Here is a 23,813-nt window from a genome sequence, read left to right as displayed (position 1 = left end):
CAACAAAAATACGCGTTAGGATGAGATGGAATTATTATTATTATTACTATCATTATTATTATTATTATTAGCTAAGCTGGAACCTAGTTGGAAAAGCAGGATGCTATAAGGTCACGGGGTCCAACAGGGAAATATGGCCTAGTGAAGAAAGGAAATAAGGAAATAAATAAACTACAGGAGAAGTTTATGAAAAGTTAAGACATTAAAATAAATCTTTCATATATACACTATAAAATCTTTAAAAAATCAAGAGGAAGAGAAAAGAAGATAGTAGGTATGAAAGTGGGAGGACGAAATCTGCATACAGGCTTGAGAAATCATGGAAATACAGGTATCTGAAAACCAAACCCTGGTAGTAGTTTATGAAGAAAGAGTACTAGACAGAGAAAGTTACAAATCTTTGTATTTTTATAATCACGTGTTGGTGGAAGAAAATTTACTCACTACATATCATTCATCACAAAAATATTTGCCTTGTGAAACCAGTTATTTGTGTTCCAACTTCCAATATAATTCACACACTCACGTGTGAGTGTATTTGAGTTTGTGATTGCCTAAGTAATATTTAAAGGAGTATACTAAAAGATTATGTATGTTCAAACGTATGTGTTCCAACTTCCAATCTAATACACACACTCAAGTGTGAGTGTATTTGAGTTTGTGATTGCGTATGTGATATTTAAAGGAGTATACTAAAAATTATATATGTTCAGACGTAACTTACTGTATACGACAAACACCAAAAATCCACTTAGGATATGTTTAAAAAGTCAGTTTTGTATATTCTACCAAAACTTTGTCGTAATTTTTCAGAAAGCTGTTATTCTCATAAGAAACACTACTCTGAAAATGAAAACGGAGTCACGTATGATGAAAATGCTTTAACCATTTTTTTGTAAAGCAGAAAAAAACTTTAAATACCTTTTAATTCCCGCTAACTTAATTGTTTTAATGAATGCGAAAATAAACTTTTTTTTTAATATAGTTTGACGTTAAATAAGATAATCAACATCAACAAAAGAGAGGAAAAAACCTTTAGTCATGTTAAAATGGCCTCATAGTTCCAATAATGCTCGTTGTGATTAAACCAAGGAAATGTTTTATACATATGAAAGATAATAAATACTTTCATGTTACCACTGGAATTTGGCATTCTTGCAATAAATCATCTCATGCATTTATTGGGCAATTTAGAGTGAGATAAGATCTTCCCGTGTTTAATGGTTATGGATAAAAACATGAAGATAAAATTAAGAAGAATAATGGAAGGCATATATACAACCATTTTCACATAGTAACTAACCTTTTAATTCACACGCTCTCCATCCATCAAAAATTCTTTCTGAGTTTGTTTCTCCAAGCACGTCTGGTTTACTTATTGGATGTCTCTCGGGCTACATTATTTCCTGCAAGTGGAAAAGGAAAATGGAAAACTTTTAGACAGATGATGATTAAAAACGCTAAACAAGAAATATAGCCAAAGATGTAAAAATAGACATACTTGGGGCACAGTCAATCACTGAAATTAATTTTACTTGGACATCAGACTAAAATACTGCTCTAGAACAATTCTGTACAATTTGTCTTTAATCTCTACTTTCACTTGATTCTGTAAAAGTTTACTAAATGGTCTGAATAATCATATTGAGACTTTTCGGGAAACTGACAACACTAAAGTAGAGAAATGTGAAGTTTTGAAAATAGAATCAGGTGTGTCAGTTAACATAAGTTTTTTAAAATAAACTTTAAACAATAACTACGAGGGGCAATAATGTTTAGATGTTTGCTATTTATAGAGTGATGCAATAAAGCAGGCATGCTGTTTAAAACCACAAGGAAATTAACGCATACATTAGCTAAACAGGCTATAACTCACAACACTGAACAGCGTGGCTTCTATTTGTCGCAAGGTCGCTATCTGTCTATAAATGTATACACTATATATATATATATATATATATATATATATATATATATGAATGAATATATATATATATATATATATATATACACACACACACATATATATATATATATATATATATATGTGTGTGTGTGTGTGTGTGTAAGTGATCTTTTTGAGGTTAACTTTTTGATGACTTCAGATGAATCAGCTCCTAAACTTTTAGACTATACCAAGGCATCGTGAAACATATCATGCTTATTTTCAAATCTCTGCGGTTTGCAAAGAAATCCAGAAATCATCGTAAATATGAGTAGTAGTTAACTAGGAATACTGCCGTGAGCTTTGCCCTGTCAGTTTTATGACCGGAGTTAGGCAAGGACATGATTTTTTTAAAAATTTAAGAATGTTTTCTGGCTGTTTGATTCTTTTATACTAGTGTACGCAACCAGTCAAAAGACAGCTAAATATTTAGATAAATATTCAGGCATACGCAACCACCATCTAACCAAGACATAAATACTCTCCCTCCTACCAGAGGGACGGGAGAGCTGAGCGTGACCGTAAATATACTATATATATATATATATATATATATATATATATATATATATATATATATATATATATATATATATATATATATATATGCATGTATATATATATATATATATATATATATATATATATATATATATATATATATATATATAGCCAGACATTTGCTATTTATTATATAGAGATTTGCCTTTAGGCGTTAAAGTTAAATAAAATAAACTGCAGTATTGGCATGATATACTAAATATACGTATGTTACTATTTTCAATATGTTGATTTACAGAATTTTGTAGGTAAACACACACTTTGACTCATATCATTAAACAAAAATATTTACGGAAAAAAAAAAAAAAAAACCCAGATTAACGATAACAAAGAATGTTATATTTTCACTATTGGTTTTAAGAAGTTTTTAGAACTACATCGTGCATTTAGAAATTTTAATAGCATATCAGAGATTATTCGTAATTTTATCTATTTCGTTTCGAGATTTTACAATAGGTTTATGTTACTCATGTGCATCAGTTTTCTTCATTTTAAACTCATCTGAACATAATTACCTTTTCCAGATTTATTTACAGACTGCTTGCTGTCAATTATTGATGTAGGTCAGCACGTGACATCATCAGAATATAACATAAGTTTGGGTTACCGAAAACGTTAAATTAGAAAAAACTATCAATAAATAGCCAAAATGCCCCTAAAATATTTTCATAAAGATGCAAAACCATGAACTTATATAATATGTGCATTTTAATTTTTATCTTCTTTATTGTTTAACATTAACACCTTCATATACGAAAACATAAACAAAATTTAGGTTATAAACGCTAACAAGGAAAGTACAGTATTGATAGCTTCGTGTGCTTATGTGAGTTGTGAAACTATGGCAAGAGAACAAGGAAGACAATACCGCCCTAAATAGTTGTTAAACATTTTTTTATAAATATATTTACAAGTCTAATCATCATCATCATCTCCTATGCCTATTGACGCAAAGGGCCTCAATTAGATTTCGCCAATCCTCTCTAATTTCAGCTTTTAATTCAATACTTCTCCATTCATCATCTCCTACTTCACGCTTCATAGTCCTCAGCCATGTAGGCCTGGGTCTTCCAACTCTTCTAATGTCTTCTGAAACCCATCTGAACGTTTGGTGAACTAATCTCTCTTGGGGAGTGCGAAGAGCGTGACCAAACCATCTCCATCTACCCGTCATCATGATCTCATCCACATATGGTACTCGAGTAATCTCGCTTATTGTTTCATTTCTAATCCTGTCCTGCCACTTAACTCTCAATATCCTTCTGAGGGCTTTGTTCTCAAATCTACTAAATCTATTGGAGATTATTTCATTGTCATACCATGACTCATGTATATACAGTAACACCGATCTCACTAACCTGATATATAGTTTGAATTTTATATGTAATTTCAGGCGATTTGATTTCCAAATTTTACTTATCCTAGCCATTGTCTGATTTGCTTTTTTCAATCTTTCACTAAACTCTAACTTCAAAGACCCTGTATTGGTTATCATAGTTCCTAAATACTTGAATGATTCTACCTCACTAATCCTTCCTCCTTCCAATGATATTTCATCTTCCATTGCATACTCCGTTCTAGTCATCTCTGTCTTTCTTCGGCCCAGCCTCATGTGATATTTCATACATTCTGGTAAGCAAGCATTGCAAATGCTGTGGTGTTCTGCTAACAAGGACAGCATCATCAGCATACTCTAGGTCTGCTAAATTCCTATCACCAATCCACTCCAATTCTTCTCCATCATCTCTGACTGTTCTACGCATTACAAAATCCATGAGGAGGATAACCAACATGGTTGAAAACACATTCCCTTTCAGTACTCATGAACAGACTTAATCAAATTTACATATTTAAGAGGGATTCCATAATAACGCACGACTCTCCACAAATTGGCCGGTGCACACTATCAAAAGTTTTTTCATAGTCCACAAATGCCATCAAAAGTCTAATCACAAGCATAAGAATTAAGCAGATAACTATTATATGTTAATTGGGCCCAAAGACATGAATATGATTGTAAGTAAATTACAAATGGAAAAAAAATCAACTTATTACCTTTTTTTTTTATATAATTAGATGTCAGTTGGGAATGCCATCAGTATTTCATTTACACTATATTGTGGAACTCTCTCCAAGTTTCTGTTGTTCCTAAATCCTACAAACAGATGTAACAGTTGAACCGTTCATCAAAACTCGCATTATTATGACAATTTTTGCATGAATATACAAACAGCTTTTGAAATAGGAGGGGAGGAGAAAAAATGGATGATGTAACCGATATGAATGAGACTGACACCAGTCTTGAAATTTTTTTTTAACTTATTCGGGAAAACGAAAGTTGGAAGAGAACAACAAAGATCAGATGATGGGAAATAAAGGAGTCATTCAATCCGACAACTTGCTGATTATTGATTTATATAGAATATATATGATGGGTGCGATGGCCTACTACAAAGATTTACTACTCAAGGGAAACTATACTATATAAAGGACAAACAGCTGGTTTTTCGGCTTCTATAAAATATTGCCCATAGCAGCTTAACCAACTGAAAATTAATCTAACATAATTTGTTTTCCACAATAACATTACGTACATGTAATGACAATAAGAACAAATATTTTCGTAAAATTAGAAATAAAACCCCACAGCGTGGAAAATACTTTAATTGCATTTTGGGGATCTCTTGGCTCTCCAGTAATTCATTTACATACTGATAAAATGTTGAGTGCATCTGAAGTTTCCCATATTTTACCAGCCAACAAATTCCATAAGGAAAAGTTGTTGATCTAACGATAACCTTGTGGATTCCACTTTACGTACCGTATGTTACATCGTAGCCTAATCCTGGGTTGTGCAACAAGAGGATCCTTATCGCAATAAGGTGGTTATCACTTCAAAGATATGTTTTGTTGTACAACTTGAAAGCACTTCATTTTTTCCAATCCATCTGATTCCCTTCCTGCAGCATAATTTTTTCTCGCTTTCTCTCTCGTTCCTTGTCACAGGATATCATATGAAGATAATGAACCATTTAACCCATCTCTGAGAATCATTATCACCCGCTATGAACGTTTATGACTATCATTCTCTTCGTAATCTAATCAAGCGAGTTTCTATAGATCCCTATCGTCTTTCCTTCCGTCACCAGACTGGTCTTCTATCTACGGAAAGTCTATGCAAGCCATTAGCTATATGTATTTCCTCATGTCGATTGCTGACCTTAATGACACGGTAAGTTGACCTCACATCCTGGCAGCAGGAAAATCGCATCCGCGTCATTGACCAACATTTGAACGAAAGTCGAAGGTAAAGTTGCGTCGAACATCTGTCATTCAGTCTGTTCAAAAAACGCATGTCCATATGATGATTACTTTCATTCTTTTTCACTCCTTCCACTCCATTTTCCGACAAAGTTTACGGCCACACTATGGAAGGACAATTTCATCATATGATATAGCCTTTTATCAAACACACAATCTGTTGAAGTCTGTGGGAAAACCTTCATAAACAAGAAAAATAATTTTTTTTTCGGTAAAAGCAGCCAATAAAGTGGAGGTATAATATAAGGAAAAAAACATAATACAGATGGCCGAAAAAAAGGTGTAGTCTTCCTTCCTTCTCTGAGAAGATCCTTTGCCATAAATAATCTTGATGGATCACCGATATAAACCACGATAAGATAATTGTCTGATGACATGTGGTAAATAGCAAAGATTAATCAAGAAGGGTAGGTTCAACATTATCACCCGTTACTCTTAACCCAGTTGTTCCTATCAGAAACGATGAAAAAAATAATTCATTAAAAATTTCGAGTAAAATACAAGAAGATTTGCAAGTTTATAAATCAAAACCAAGATCCAATAAATGTTACCACAAGAACAAATAAATCGTATTTATCTATGGATTTCTTACAAGAGAGCATTTATCTGCCTAACTCACAAACGAATCTAATGTTGTCATTGATATCATCAGTAATCAAACCATTATTACGGGATTCAAATGGAAATTTCAGAACGTTTATGGTAGATTAATTAAAACACATTTATCATAATCAACAGGCAGAACTTATAGAGAAAAGTCACCTATACAATTCAAAGTTTAAGGTCTCTCTCTCTCTCTCTCTCTCTCTCTCTCTCTCTCTCTCTCTCTCTCTCTCTCTCTCTCTCTCTCTCTCTCTCTCTCTCTCTCTCTCTCAGTTAATTTGTAACCTAAAACTACGAAATTTATTCACAAATAACGATTCTTGAGTCCAAATCTAAATGATACTGTCGTAGTTAAAATAACTGTGTCACTAATTTCGATTATAGTTTTCAAAAATCCAATAACTGTACATCAATAACATTAATTTACAAAAACTACACCGATGAGTACAGGATCGACTTAGATTGAAACCTTTAAAAGGAAAATAATAAAAGGTATTAAAAGTTGGTCCTAACTTTTCTGTAAGAATAAAAAGTAATGTTCTTTAAGAACTACGGGTTGATAAGAGAAGAGCTGGAAAACTTTTCTTTTATTTTATTTTTATTTCTGAAAATAACGTCTAAAAATCGTGCACGTTTTTTAACGTCTTACGCAACTTAATTAACACAAGAGCAGTAACAGACGAATTTCTAAGAAAAACAAGATTACAGTAACTACTCAATTAACCTACCTCAAATTAATCAACATTATTCAGTTTCATTACTTTGGTGGTTTTTGCCGATCTGCCTCTTCCGACAGAACGCACGCTCATAATAAATCTTTTCTACTGAATGATAAATGTAAATTACTATTTTGTTTAGATATTATATAGAATTACTGTTTTTTGGAGGCCATCTCGAATGCTGCAGAGAATAAATAACATGATTTCATTACTATTTAGCTATGTTTACTTATCACAAAGCTAGACTGTCCATAAGCTGAGCGGCTGACGTCAACCAAACTAGAAGCTGAATTATTAACAAGCGATGGGGAACAGAACAGAGGGTGCTGCCATTGCTTGGGAAGTTTCTTAAGAGTGTAATAGTAGATGCGACTGATTTTTTGGGATGTTTCCTATATTCATCACGCCACTTAAAACCATTAATTTAATATTGATAGCCGTACATGTTCATCCTTTACACAGACACAAACGCACACACACACACACACGCACATTATATATATATATATATATATATATATATATATATATATATATATATATATATATATATATACAGTGTAAACACATAAAACTATATATGTGCGTGTATGTATGTATATATATATATATATATATATATATATATATATATATATATATATATATATATATATATATACAGCATAAACACATAAAACTATATATGTGCGTGTATATATATATATATATATATATATATATATATATATATATATATATATATATATATATATATATATAGTTAAAGCATGATACACCCGTATTCTATATCTTATTGAGTGTTTGAATGTAATTCTCTTTTGTATTTTTAAAACTTACTACAAAGGGTCGAACTGCTCCATTAACCATACCCTGCTTGCTGGACAAAAATGTCCCTGCAAATATTTGCTTAATATGTTATAAAAATATTATGCATCGTTGCAATATGTCTCATCATTTTGTTGTAATTGGTATTATTACTGTATCTAGTAACACTATTGTCTCATTTCAGATTATTTTGGCTGTTATATATTTACTGACTGATCAAATTTTAATGCAGATTTGGAGAAGATAGATTGAGGGATTCTTTAAGTGACATGGCAGCCAAATTAGATTTTAATAAGCCATTTTAATCTATATCTTACTACGGGCCAGTTGAATATATATTTTAGGATGTAGGTTATTTCTTGATTGTTATCAGGATAATGAAGGTAGGTTTTCAACTCCCTCGAAAAACATATATGGAACATAAATGTATGTAAAGAGTTATATTAAATTTTATCGCACTTCTATCCAGTGTTGGTTGCAAATCCCATAATAAGCAGTAAAGGCGATGACCCCAGAAGAAAAAGCAACACAATTGTCGCTGCAACGTTCTTATTTTGATAACGGACATCTGAATGAGCAAATTTTACAGAACACTTCCATAGCTTCTATTCTACCGAGAAAGCTCATCAGATGTGCATCGAATCCCAATTCATCGCATAAACTCGTGTATATACAGGCATTAACGGCCTTACAATCCAATACCTCATTCGCAACATCTATCCACGGCCTAGTTCTTCCTCCCTTCCATACGCTTCACCAGAAACCGTCTAATATTTTCCCTCACCATGCCCCCCCCCCCCCCAGGTTTACTTATGAAATCCTAGGACCTAATCTTATCCAGGGTTTCTCTCCTTTCTAAAATTCCTAAAAAGCAAGCACTAACCCTCTCCAGCTCCCATTTACCCACTTACATTGTCACTCGTTTTCTTTCTCATTCCTACACACACAACTAAGTTAGTCCTGCAAAAACATTTCGCCTTCTCTTCTTATACAGTACAGATATCCTAGGTTGTTTCTTCTTGAAAACCCAGACTTCGCATTCTATTCTGTACCCTCTTCCTTATATTATATCTTTTTTGAAATTATTTTTGTTATCATTTTCTAATCCTGGAATTCCACAGGTATGAAAATCGTGATTGACACTGGCATGTGGAGCAAATGCTCATCTACCATTTGGGGAGTACACATCCCATCAAGGGTTCCCCAACTTTTCACTAAGCTCCTCTTTGTCTTTCGGTACAATGTATCAGTTTAAACGTTTTTCATTTTAGTATGTAAACTTTTATCATGGTATAAGCTGCGTAGATTATGCCAAAACTATAAAATGGCTATTAGCACTTCATATATATATATATATATATATATATATATATATATATATAAATTATATATATATATATATATATATATGAATATATATATATATGTATATATATACATATATAAAAATATATATACATAATATATATATATATATATATATATATATATATATACATATATATATATTATATATACTGTACATGTGTGTGCCTGCGTGATGTTCCAGTTCGTCTATACGTAAAATAATAAATATATTCTTTCAAAACTAAGCTGCATTTGTAGAGCTTATTTCAATTAAAGAATGCTTGATACTTCACGAGACATTTCTTATTTCATAATCAGAAGATGGTACCGGAATACTGTAAAAAACTATTTAATTTCTAATTCCATCAATTTTTTTTTCTTTTAATCCAACACTTGATTTTACATATAAAATCTAATGTATAGGAAGATATGTATTTTCCAGATCTGGTTATCATTCTATGAAATGAGAGTTCCTGCCTACTACTTCACAACTCCACCCAGACCCGCTTTCCACTCTTCGCCTTCCATCTGAGACTAACTATAATTTCATTTATATATGTCGTCAAGAGTCATATCATACGGACACGAGTATTCTCTCACTATGTTTAGGTTCAAATCAAGCACATAGCACAGATTTTTTTTTCTTTTTTTTTTTTTTTGCTATACTCAGTTTATAATATTGCAACATTGGTCTTTTAACAAATGTCATATAACATTTCTTATGTTTTAGTAAAACATTGAGATAATATGCAAATCAAAATACCTATACTCATTTTCAAATAATGTATTGCAAGGCTGATGATTACTATTTAGGTGCTTGAAAATTAAGTTGGCAGTTTTCGAACATAACCGAGAAAAAACTTGATAATATCCTGAAGGCCAATCAGGATACGGAAGAACACCAAGAAAACAACAATCATGGTGGGAAAAGTTTCATAAGTAATGCCACTTCCAAATTGAAAGTATTGGTCAAAATTACCGTTCATTACTGACCCATGTCTCCACTTGACATCAGCCTGTAATTATCTCTTCTGAGGTTTAAGTCTACCTCTTCTCAGATTAGTCACAACTGCTACGTGAAAAGACCAGTTTCGTCAATTTAGAGTGGGAGCATATGCCGTTAGCACAGAAGCACAAACAGATCCATGACCGGAAGTATAGCTCTGGGAAAAAACACAACTATTAAAATTTGAAATGAAATCTAAACAACGTCATTCATCTGGAGTAATAAAAACTATAAAATTGATTAGTTAAAAAAAAGGAAAAAATAATTAAATATTCCTGCATCAAATGGAAACAAACTTCTTTTAGTTTAAAAGATGTCTATGTTTCAAGTGTTGGATGAGCAAACATTTAAAAAAAGAAAAAAAAAAAAAAACACCTTAGTAATGAAAAAACAAAATCCATCGGAAGACGTTTAAATAGAGAAATTAAAAAATCAAATTCGAGTACTAGAAAAAAATTATCACGTTTAGGTTAAGTAAATTCTTGAGCAAACTCCTACACTTTTATACAAATAAACATATGTACAGTATATGTGTGCACCTTGGTGAGAAAAAGTGGGTCTTTGTCATATTTTTTTCCCTGGTTCCTGCATGACTTTTTATTATACAACGAATATGCAATGTCATTAATATCTGATTAATTCGTTTCGTAAATAAGTTATAAGTTATAACCAAATGGAATTATTTATTACAAGAGTATCTACTCTAACAAGGATATTGGGAATAAAATCAGATATGATATTGACGTACCCATTCACCAATCTAGAGAGAGGTCAAAATCTATTTTCACTGCGTTATGCATATTCCTGTTGAATTCAAGTTTTGAAATTAGAATTAAATTTAAGAGATTCATACAATGATTGTGAAGGAATAAGTTTCTAACACATGGCTAACTATAAATATTGTTATCTGATAAATTTTTTTCCACAGTGAAATATAAGGTCACAAATACCTCATGACATTGAATTCACTGATAGAATAACTTACACTCAAAGAAAATTATATATGATAACTCCATCTACCGGGATAAGATTCGAAAACGAGCGTTTGTCATCTCTACCTATAATGTATGGCTAAAATCATGTGTGTATATATATATATATATATATATATATATATATATATATATATATATATAGAGAGAGAGAGAGAGAGAGAGAGAGGAGAGAGAGAGAGAGAGAGAGAGAGAGAGAGAGAGAGAGAGAGAAAGACGCAAGCGTCTAGACATATTAGTTTACAAATCTGGTATATCAGTTAGCTATCACATTTCTTTGAATTCCCATACTGATAAAAAGTGAATAAATTAAAAATCAATCAAGCGTCAAGTTTTTTTTAATGAAAACTAAGGGACAGAATAGGTACTATAAACCAAAATAATTTACACAACATTATCAATGCCATCCTAATCACAATTCTGTATATCAGCTGTCTTCATCTCTGTGAAAAACATCCACTCATATTTTGATATATATATATATATATATATATATATATATATATATATATATATATATATATATATATGTATATACGTGTTAGCGTGCGTGCGCGAGCGTGTGTGTGTGTGTGTGTTTGAGTGTGTGTGTATTATCCCCACTCAGAAGGTTATATATATATATATATATATATATATATATATATATATATATATATATATATATATATACACATACATATATATATGTATATATATATCTATGTACACATATATATATGTATATATATATATACATATATATATTATATATATATATATATATATATATATATATATATATATATATATATATATATATATACGCTTTCTTTGTGGGGTTACCTTAACGGAGTGGAAGAGTATGTGTATCACCATTATCAACAAAGCCATGCAATTTCAGGGATATCCATACTAGGTTGGTTTGCTGTAATAAATCTGACAAAAGTCTCCCGCCATCAGGAATCCGCTTTGGCCTGCGTGGTGATGAAAACTGGCCAAACAACACATATGAATAAAGATAGTTCTGAGACCTGCAATGGGCTAGAAACAGCAGCATTTGTTGTCGTTGTTGTTGTTGTTGTTGTTGTATGTATGTATGTATGTAATATATATATATATATATATATATATATATATATATATATATATATATATATATATATATATAACTTACAGGGAAACGTAACACTAAGATGCAAGAGGACCAGAGTGAAAATGAAATGAAAATATAAGAGTAAAACCTGAACAGTTTCGTCTTATCTCTTTGAAAGGAAATAAGATGAAACTAGTCAAGATTCACTCATATATTTTTTTTCTGCATTTCTTCTGCACACACACACACACTATATATATACATATATATATATATATATACATATATATATATATATATATATATATATATTAAATAATAATAATAATTTAGAGGACAAGAAGACCACGCGTCATGTCTCATCTTTATTCCATTACCCAATGTCTAGGGAATCCATTCCCATCATCAGAGCTATATTAAATATGAAATTGGGTTTACATTAGAAACTAATAATACAGTTTCTGCTTAAAATGCCTGTGGTAAAAAAAGATAAACAATAAAAATAAAATAAAAGCTTATTGACGTAAAATAGTACACAACCTAATAGATCAACAAGGTGTTGGTAAAAAGCGGCAAGGCAATATGTAATGGTCTGGAGGTGATTTGATTTTTCAAGTTAGGTGACAGATTCTATTTTTTTTTTGTTCTTTCAAGTGCTTATAGCATTTTCTTCCAGAAATTTTCCAAATATCAGTATATTATAATTTTCAGCAACATCTTTTGACAGTATGGGTATTTATATGTATGTATATATATGTATATATATATATATATATATATATATATATATATATATATATATATAATTGTTTTTTGTCATTTTACTTTAATTACAAGTGGTTTTAATACCATAATTGTTAAGGACCCCAGTGAGTGACAGGTTTTTATATATCTATTAAGTCTTCCTACTGTCCTCTTCACTATTAAACTTGGGCTTGCCAGAAGCGAAAAACTTACCAGTTACACACACACACACACACAAACACACATATATATATATATATATATATATATATATATATAGATATATATATATATATATGCACTATACACAACACATTGAAATGACTGCTAAATACTTGGATATATTTGGACACACACGCAGATTAAATCCTTCCCACCCCCTTCCACTTTCCTAACTAAAAACCCTTCTTACCAGTGTATGACTTCTCCCTCCCCTCTTACCGGGGGGACGGGGAGACCCCAATAGTTATATGTCTGGCAATGCCGCTGACCGTGATTGGAAATATATACATGTATATATATATATATACATGTGTATATATATATGCATATATATATGTATATATATATACACATATATATATATACACACATACATGTATATATATGTATATATACACATATATACATACATATATATATATATATATATATATATATATATATATATATATATATATATATATATATATATATATATATATATATATATATATATATATATCAATTTGGACAAGGAATGTAGTTGCTCTTAAAATGCACTTATTAATCCCGTTCCGTGATTTTCATAATCACATTATCCAGGGCTACAAATAGAACACATACATAAAATTAAAAGACAGTTAAAATCATACGAATACATTTAAAAACGGTAAAAATAAGTCCATAAATTAAAATAAAACTAAAATTAAAATGAAATATATATACTTCAAAAAGATTAGTGGAGCCAACCTAGCCCAAGCGAAATGAGAAACCGAATGCCATCAACAGAAACAAAAACAAAACGAAGAAGGCTATGGCATGTAATTGAATATTCGTAATCATTGCAGAAAAAATGCAGGAGCATCAAGACCACAATTTTTTCATAAAGAGATGCACCGGTCAAAATGGAATCCAGTCCAAGATCAATGCAGAGATACGCATCTAATTTCTGAGGGAGCGTGTAAGCTTCACGAATTAGTCTGCTTTGAGCAAAACATGACATTCCTTAAGAAATGACATGAATTTGAATGCAAAAAGTGGAATTGTAAGCTTCAACGAAAATGTGGAGGGCCTGTAAGTCCGTCATGAAGTTTTGTGAAGCCTTGTGAAAAATGATTTATATATTTAAAATTGATGTTAAATTTCACATCTATATTTCAAAGAATCTAAAGTTTTCATTTATCGATTTTTGTTGGATTTTCCAAATATTTTGGATAAAAATTTTCACAGACATAGCCTATATACTAAAGTGTAATTCAATCAACCAATGTAGTCCTGAGGAAGAATCACTGTGATTTTAAACACGTGTCGACCCCAAATAATAAATGGGGAAATTTAAATGCATTTTTCTGTTATTCTGAAAACTATTTGCAAAACGGTTCGTCCGGAGAGAACCTATCTTCGATTTTGAACGCCACTAAGACATTGCCTATTCATCACAGACACATATACTGTATATAATATATATATATATAATATATATATATATATATATATATATATATATATATATATATAGATGGATAGATAGATATGAGCATATAGATATATATATATATACATATATAACACACACATCCCCATGTATAATAAAAAGAAAGTGTCTGACTATACTGTTTGTATATATATATATATATATATATATATATATATATATATATATATATATTTATATATATATAAATATACTGTATATATATATATATATATATATATATATATATATATATATATATATTTCTGTCACGATCAGCAGGAGAGAAAGTAGTCATACCCTGGTGAGAGAGGTTACCCGGAAATGTACAGTCGGGAGCAACTCTCTCCCACAAATTGCCGAACCAGCGGGTTGTAGTTAGAAAAGGGGGAGTGGTAGGATGTGTTGAATCTGCGTGTATGTGCATATCTATCTAAATATCTAGACCTCATTTTTGACGGCTTGGGTACACTATTGTGTATATATACATACATATATACATACAATATTTACATGTGTATATCTGCATACATATTTACGTTTACAATGTATATAATTGTGTATACATACGAATTACATACATGAGCAACTATACAGTACATGTATGAAAGTGTTAGCGTACAGTATATAAAAATACGAGAGATGAAGAAGGTATCCGAGGCTGGGTTCATAAAGGTTATTATATGAAAACCAAGAGGAAAAGAAGAAGAGTTCCATTCAGAGCTGAATTCTTGAAATGGTATTAGATCTGCGGATAGACCCCTTAATCTGGCCAAGGGACGGGGATGATAGAGTGTTGACTTATTACAGTAATTTTCACCTGATGCGCCTAAGGGTTGGTTGGGCTGTGTCAATACTAAACTGTGATCAGCAATATTGGCGGGAAGAAATACCGCCAAGAGAGGGCTATCCCTTGGAGTCTCCAAAGGAAAACAACCGTTATTAATCTATACCAAAAGGTCGAAATCTCTGAGGTATCATAGTTCGTTCAACCTTCCACCAGGATACCCAAGTCTCCGCGGGTTGACACCACGTTCTCTTTTTCCCCTTCGAGTTTTAAACTGGTGGGAGGAAGATTATTGGCAGGTCTGTATCTGTTATTATCTTGATATGTGAATGGCACTGTATATTGTCACAAGAACGAAAATTACGGCGACCCCCACCGCGATTTGTTGTCAAGACAAATTGTAAGCAATTAAACAAGACGACTTGCTCTCACTTCTTAGATCAAAAAGCAGGGTACGATAAATAAATAGATAATTAGATTTGAAGTTCTCTGTCTCTCCAAATAGCCACTTTTGTCATAAAATGGTCTTAAACTTCATGTAGCTAAAATGAATCTTGGCTAAGTACAAAAAATTGTAATCAATTTTACACAATAGTTTCTCTCTCTCTCTCTCTCTCTCTCTCTCTCTCTCTCTCTCTCTCTCTCTCTCTCTCTCTCTCTCTCTCTCTCTCCCCCCGATGAGTTTAAATCGAAATATCTAATGTAACCAAGTTTATGCCTTATTTGAGAGCCAGGTGATATTAAAGAGCTACCTGTATAACATCTGCTGGAACCGAACATTGCCGTAGGAACCTTTGATTCGAAAGAGGAGATAAGAATTCTTTTTTTGTTTCTCTGCACAGTCAATGCAAGGAAAGGTGCGTTTTAAGAAATGTTAGTCTGTCATTAAATACTGTATTTTTAGACAAACGTTAAATCAGATCTACGTATCGTAGTATCATCTATCTTAAAAACAGAGGTCGATGGGAAGGGCAACCTGAGTAACTTGTTTACCCAAAGCCCAATGAATTAACATCGAACTTATTGAAAGGATACACCTTATAAATTTACTCTTTACTTTCCTGCTAAGTAATAGAGCTAGCTAATTGGGCAATGATTATTTTTTTTAACTCAAAATAATAATCTAAAAAAAAAGTCATTTGCTTCTAATGTTCTGAATACTGAACTGTCAAACTGCAAACTAGGAGACGGGTAATTACTTTTATCATATGCTTTCAAACGTTTAACCAACAGACGTTTATACACTTTAGATATAAAATTGGGTGGTAATCAACCAGGCTAAGCTAATAGAGCCATATGTACTATACAAAGAGACATCCCCTACTCCACAGAAAAGAGCAAAATATAACGACATATCAAGGGCTAAGATATCAGCTGACAGCACAAAACAAAATCAATGGAAAAAAATACAATATAGGTCTACACCCCATAAGTATAAGGCTCGCGTAAAAGAAAAAGAAAATTGCGGGATTGAAAAGCTGAACTACTTAGTTTTTCTTCAAGAAAAATAATTTAGTAATGAGCAGCCCACAGTTTCTCACTGCTCTACTTACTAACAAAAATATAAGACTAAAGGTTGTCTCTTTCTTTGAACATTAAGTGGATGAGCCGTCTGATGCAAGCAAAGGGGGAACTGTTAAAGTGTAATCAAAGAGTACACATTTGTGTTTCTGAGACGCAGAGATACGGATATAGATAGGAAGAACGGAAGCACACAAACGGTAGATTCATAAAGGAAGTTTAGAGTAAATACTTAGAATGAGAGGATAGGCAAGGTGCAGAATAAGTGGGGCAAGGAAGACAGTTAAGTATTCCCAAAAGACTGCCAAGAACTAAAGGGGTATGCATGAGAACCAAGGTTTAAATGTATAAAGAAATTGTTAACTCTTCATTTCCCCAGAACGTGAAAAATTAGATAACGGAGGGAATAAAATTGCTAATATATAAAAAAAAAGATCTGAATAAACGAGTATTATATTCATACATGAGAAGCAATCAAGTAAGAGAGTAACACAGCTATTCATGGCCCGTATAGACATCAATGATTCCACCACGAAACGAATCCAATGTACGGTTCAAAGGAATAAAGATGAAATAAAAGCGATCAAAATTTATCCTTTATTATACCGCTGTGTTAAAAAAATCAAACATGAAATTTAGAACCTAGGTAGAAGCTTTTCTACAAACCAATAATCTCTATTCCAGTTTAGGAGATTATTCAGTCTGTTGAGGATATTTCTCAGCCTTCTAGTTTTAATCTTCAAGGATAAAATAGCCAGAAAATTCCATTTTTCTTTATCCCATCACTTTGTGGTACACATAAAGTTGGATAATCTTGTAAGGAGTACTCCAGGATGGAACAATGCCCCAAAAATCAAAAGACAGGGTGCCGAATAATCGGGCCATATGTCAACACCTCTTTCACAGGTCACAGTATTATCTTGGTACCATATGGTGAAAATATACGGAAATATATAGATATATATATATATATATATATATATATATATATATATATATATATATATATATTGTATATGAATTTTTTTTTTCGTGCAGATGCTAGCACATTTTTCAAATCACTATTATTAACAACTAGTGGCCCTGACCCGTCAAAATGATGGTTAAATATTTAGATAAATGTGTACAAGCACACAAACACACACACACACACTCATTCAACACCCCCCCTCCTAATTACAAGAAGGCAGTTTCAGTAATTTTGGGAGATTGTGGTTTCTGAGTGTACCTCTATGGGTAAACTCTCTCACCAAGATATGACTAATCTCTTCCCCCCTACCCAAAGGGCGGGGAGAGAAAGAGTTAATAATATGTCTGACAAGGCCACTAAGCGTGACCGGCCATTTCATCACCACACCAGCTATTGCGAATTGGTGCTGGGGAAGACTTCGGTCCGATCGTTCACAGCAAACCAACCTAGTATGGGTGGCCCTGACTAATGCAGCTTCATTGATCATTGCAATATATACACCTTTTACCACGTGAAGGTATCACCAATCAGAAAGGTATATATATATATATATATATATATATATATATATATATATATATATATATATATATATAAAACCACACTTGCTCTTTGTTAAATATGAGAGATACTGGTATGATATTCATTGTTTCTTTATAAAGTACTCAAAATGTGTTTTCAATATGTAATGGAAAGAGAAAACTTCACATAAAGTGTAACTTTTCGAACGTAGCCTACAAGTTTTTCGCAAATATGTAAATTACGGTTTCATATATTTTCTCGGCAAATCAGTTATATTGCGAACGATAACTTCATATGCATATAACGAAGTTTAAAGTTTTCCTTTCCAGGAAGAAACCTAAAAAGAAAAAGATAAGATCTGGCGGTTAACACAGACCACCAAGTAAGTTATTTGTATTTCCCTTCACTTTCGAACGCCGCTTAGAAGGTTCGCTGCCCCTTCCCCCCTTCATAATTGGCAGTATTTGTTGGGTTTTGTGCCATGACTATGGATGTAATAAAGGCAAGTGCCCACACCTCTACATCCCTCTTTCCATACCTTCGTACAAGTCGCCAAACGACAACAACAATGACAGCGACCGCAGCTTTTCATTTTTGAGGAAAAAAGGTAGCCGACAGCGAAGACGCTCAAATCGAAAACCATCTCAGGAAATCTTTTATCGCAGAAGACGATCTCAGTGCATTTTCCGGATTATTCATTCCACCTAAGGAGAACCGCTATCTTTAGGTGCCTACCTTCGGGCAAATTGGAAAACATTCCTTTTGTACGAATTGCCAGGATGTGGTTCTCATTAGCATTAGTCGTTAAATTTAATTAAAAAAAGAAATAATAATAATGATAATAATAATAATAATGATAATATTAAAAAGATGAGGAATAAAAGACTATATTGATAATGAAACAAATGACAATAATAACAATATGATTTAGATTTCGAATCACAGTTACATGGGATGTACCAAATTATCAATACATCCATCCCACAGAGGTGGGTCAGTGATAATTTTCTTCCATTTTAATGTAATATAAACATATATATATATATATATATATATATATATATATTCTAATTTTAGTGAATATGAAAGCAATTAAACATTCCAAGGACAAATAGCAAAACCACGAGGTTCTCGATTTAGAATATGAACAGGATTCCAAAAAAAAAGGATTAAATAAGTCTAAATCTATCAATCATTCACCAACATAAACACACACACACACACAATATATATATATATATATATATATATATATATATATATATATATATATATATATATATATGTGTGTGTGTGTGTGTGTGTGTGTGTACTCTTTTTTCATAAAGTCAACTAGTTTATGCTCTATGTCATCTGTTATTTTTTGTAAGCAAGCAGAAGGGGCTCTATTAGAACTTGTTGGAGAATGAGTAATGATACTCCAATAGGTAAATGCAGTTGTAGTTATAAACTTGCCGATTACTAACTAATTTCTTCAAGTTCCGTGTCACCCAAAGTCTTCAAACGTCTGGTTGCACAAGATGTGACAGATAAGCTGAGTAATCATCAGTTCACTAGTTTGTAGCCTAACCACTAAAGGTCTTGGCATTCATGAGATTCCCATAATTTCCAGTATTGATTCTAAATACTAAGTTTGTCAAATTAACCCTAATTCTTAATTCTAGTCATGAAGTCATCGTTTCCCAACTTCCACATATGAGAGTTGAGTTATTTTCAGATTATTGAATTTCTAACCAATAGACTGCAAAGAGTAATTCCGATTGGAACGGTGCTGACTAAAAATAATATCTCGGGTGTTCCTCGTGGTGGATTTTGGCCACTTTTCATATACACGGTTTGGCTTTAAAAACAAGTTGCTTAAGCAAATAATAATACTCCGTTTGCTTCTATGCTATCTATTAAATGTAGAACTGTGGTTGTTGAATCTAGTATGAGACAGAGCTAAAATTAGTGCAAGGTGCAAATTATGCCAATTTCATTTAAACAGGTCATTATGTGTGCTTTAAACTAATTTTTCCTAATTCTGACCATTTTTTGCATCCAAGTTTTCCCCGACTACACTATCCACCATGTAGTACTAGACAGACAACTAAAATATATACAACAAACAAATAATGAAATAAATTGAGAATTTGGATGAAGAGGCTACAAGTAAAAATAAATACAAAAAATAGACAATGAACTAAATCTGAGAAGGTGGATGAAGTCACAACTGGTAAGTAAAAAGAAATATACTAAACAGCTCATGAACTAAACTGAAAAGCTGGAGGAAGATAAATACCCCGTTTACATATAGTATTCGTTACTTGGTTTTTGTCTTGATTGGTAAACTACCCCAGATCAATGGGATATTATATCTATCTATCTATCTATCTATATATATATATATATATATATATATATATATATATATATATATATATATATACACACACATTCACACTTATACATACTCTTTGACCATAGTCGCTCACTAGGATACTTTTCATTAAATGCTGAAGCAGTTGTGGCAATCATTTTAAGACAAAACATCTACCAGTTGCAAGGCAACCTTCAAAGTAATTAGTTACCACTCAGTTAGCATTCCTTGCATGTTGGCAATGAACTTCTAGTTTGAATCAAGGTTTCGAAAGATCCAAACACTTCCATCAGATTGGGTTAAGTTTCCTCATAGTTTATCTGGTCATTATTTGTCTATCATTCTTATATATCTTACTATTTTTCTATTTATCTTTATTAACTTAGCTTTTACTCTTTTTTACTCTTCATAGAGCTGATCTATCTATGGGCTAGAGTCCCTAAACTTGTAACATTTTACTTTTCCAACTATGGTTGTAGCTTGGCATGTAATTGCATGCATACATACAAAATTAACATATATATATATATATATATATATATATATATATATATATATATATATATATATATTTGTGTGTGCGTGTGTGTGTAATAAATTTGAATGGTATATTGAATATGACCACTTAAATCGAATTTAATATTGAAAGCATTGAAAAATCTAAGTGCCATGAATTCACGGTGAAACGAATAAATACATATGTTTAATTTCAAAATAAACAACCCTCAAAAGATTTTAGTACTCATTAATAGTCGGAGGGAAGAGATGTACATTAAAAGCATGCCAAATAATCTTACGGACTATATCTCATTCCTGATGAAGTTACTAACTTGCAGTTGACATTCAACTTGAAAGAATTGCTAACTGTAGAAAATTTTTGTATTTAATCCAATATATTTACTTCATTTAAAAGTTTCACCAATTTTTTCTTACCCAAACTATAACTGATTGAATTACATGTGTTTTTCAACCTGCGCAATAAACAATAGAAATTGTTTTCTCCAACAAAAAATTATAAACAAGGTCTTGTTCCCCTCTAAATTTAATTTATGGCTATTGTTAAAGCATTTTGGCAACAAAAGCAGATGATGACCCCTACTTCTATTGATAAAATGGTCGTTCATCCAACCTTCAAGTAGTTGTAAAACCATTCAAAAAGTGCCGTATGAAAGCCTTTGTAACAGTGATGAAAACAGTTGGATGGGATTCCTGTAAAGTGCCTTGTTAAACATGGGTGTATGCTGGCACCAAAATGATCTAACATGTACATTTCCAACTTTCTACATCACATGCACATGAAAGTAATGAGAGCATACACTAATTACAATTTGAAATCAATGTGACATGCCACGAAAATAATTTTTTATTTTGGAGTCCAAGAATTCTTTTTGCCGATGACACTGCTGCTGTTGCTCATGACGCAGCTTAATAAATTACCAAAGGTATGGAAAACTTTTGTCCTGATCATTAGTTCTATAAAGACTTATTCTGAACCTATTAGTGGGTTAAGTTTGATCTTTAATTAAACGGTGAGTGGATTAAAAAGTTAATACTTTTTGTTACTTGGGTTCTACTTCATATTCAACCTTAGTTTTTATGAACTGATATAAATTTTAACTTCTAATGCAATATAGGTCTCTGACTCCCTATCAAATAGGATTTGGTTCAGCATAAAGCTCAAATATTCGTGTTTATAATGCTTGTATTATTCTATTCTTATTGTTTGGTGGTTCGGGTAATAGTGCAAATATACACACCAAACTTGGGCTATCTTATAAGAACTGATGTCAATAGAATTTGAAAGAAAATAATGATAAATACATTGTTGAAAATAGTGCAGGACAGTCTTTACGGCATGATCTTCATCAGCTTAGAATTAAGGATAGTGATTAAAGTGAGCTTTAATCTTTGAAGCATAAGTAAGGAGGGGATTGTGAAAAAATAAGTGACCAGCACACCATGAATATAGCTCTTCTATGAAGACGAGGTAAAATGTGTTATTACCTTCGTTAGAGTTTGTTATTCCTGAATTGTATTATCATGCGAATAATGAATGTATTTTGAACGTGACATATTCTGAAGTGTATCCAAATGTAAGTTTTAAAGAATAAACAAATAAAAACTGAGAATTCATAATAAAATCCTGATAGGTTTTCCCTTCTATTTTTTTTTTTAAATCGTAACTGCAACTCCTTGATCTTTAAGTTACATCCATTCTCCTTTCGATAACTATTTTAACATTTCATGTATACAGTACTTATTTATCGTAAATGGAGTAACAAACCAGTAATAAAATCGAAAGCACTGACAAAATTTATTAATGAGCAATCATGCCTTTGTTGTTCATACATACAGATAATATTGAATATCAATTAGCGATTCTTGTAACCCTTTTATTCATCGCCAAAGCTATCATCGGTAGACCTAGCAAGCACAATCTCGTGTGTGTAAGTGTTTGTGTCCAATGTTAATCTTGAGAATTATTTTACTATTTTAATATGCTTCTCTTAACAGGCAATAGCCGTAAACGAGAGCATTTTACTTATTTTCTGTAAAATAGTCTTCATTTGGAGGATTTTTAAGATTCTCTCCTATACTCAAAATGCTGCAAAGAAATACTTCTTTCATGGACTCTATATTAGCGACCTCGCTATGCTGATGCAAGGATATGACAATTGTAAATGGTTGGTTGAGGCACTCACTGGCTTATTGTTCCCTCTAAAGATGGGGGGCGATGGGATTACCGCAATCTCATGCAAGTAGAAAATATAGTTCACAAGCTTTTTGGGAAATCTATTACAATGTATTTATAGGGTGTTCATTTATTTCTGTCCTGCA

Source organism: Palaemon carinicauda, chromosome 1 (assembly GCF_036898095.1).
Source record: "Palaemon carinicauda isolate YSFRI2023 chromosome 1, ASM3689809v2, whole genome shotgun sequence".
Taxonomy (NCBI): Eukaryota; Metazoa; Arthropoda; class Malacostraca; order Decapoda; family Palaemonidae; genus Palaemon; species Palaemon carinicauda.
This window is presented reverse-complemented; position numbering follows the sequence as displayed.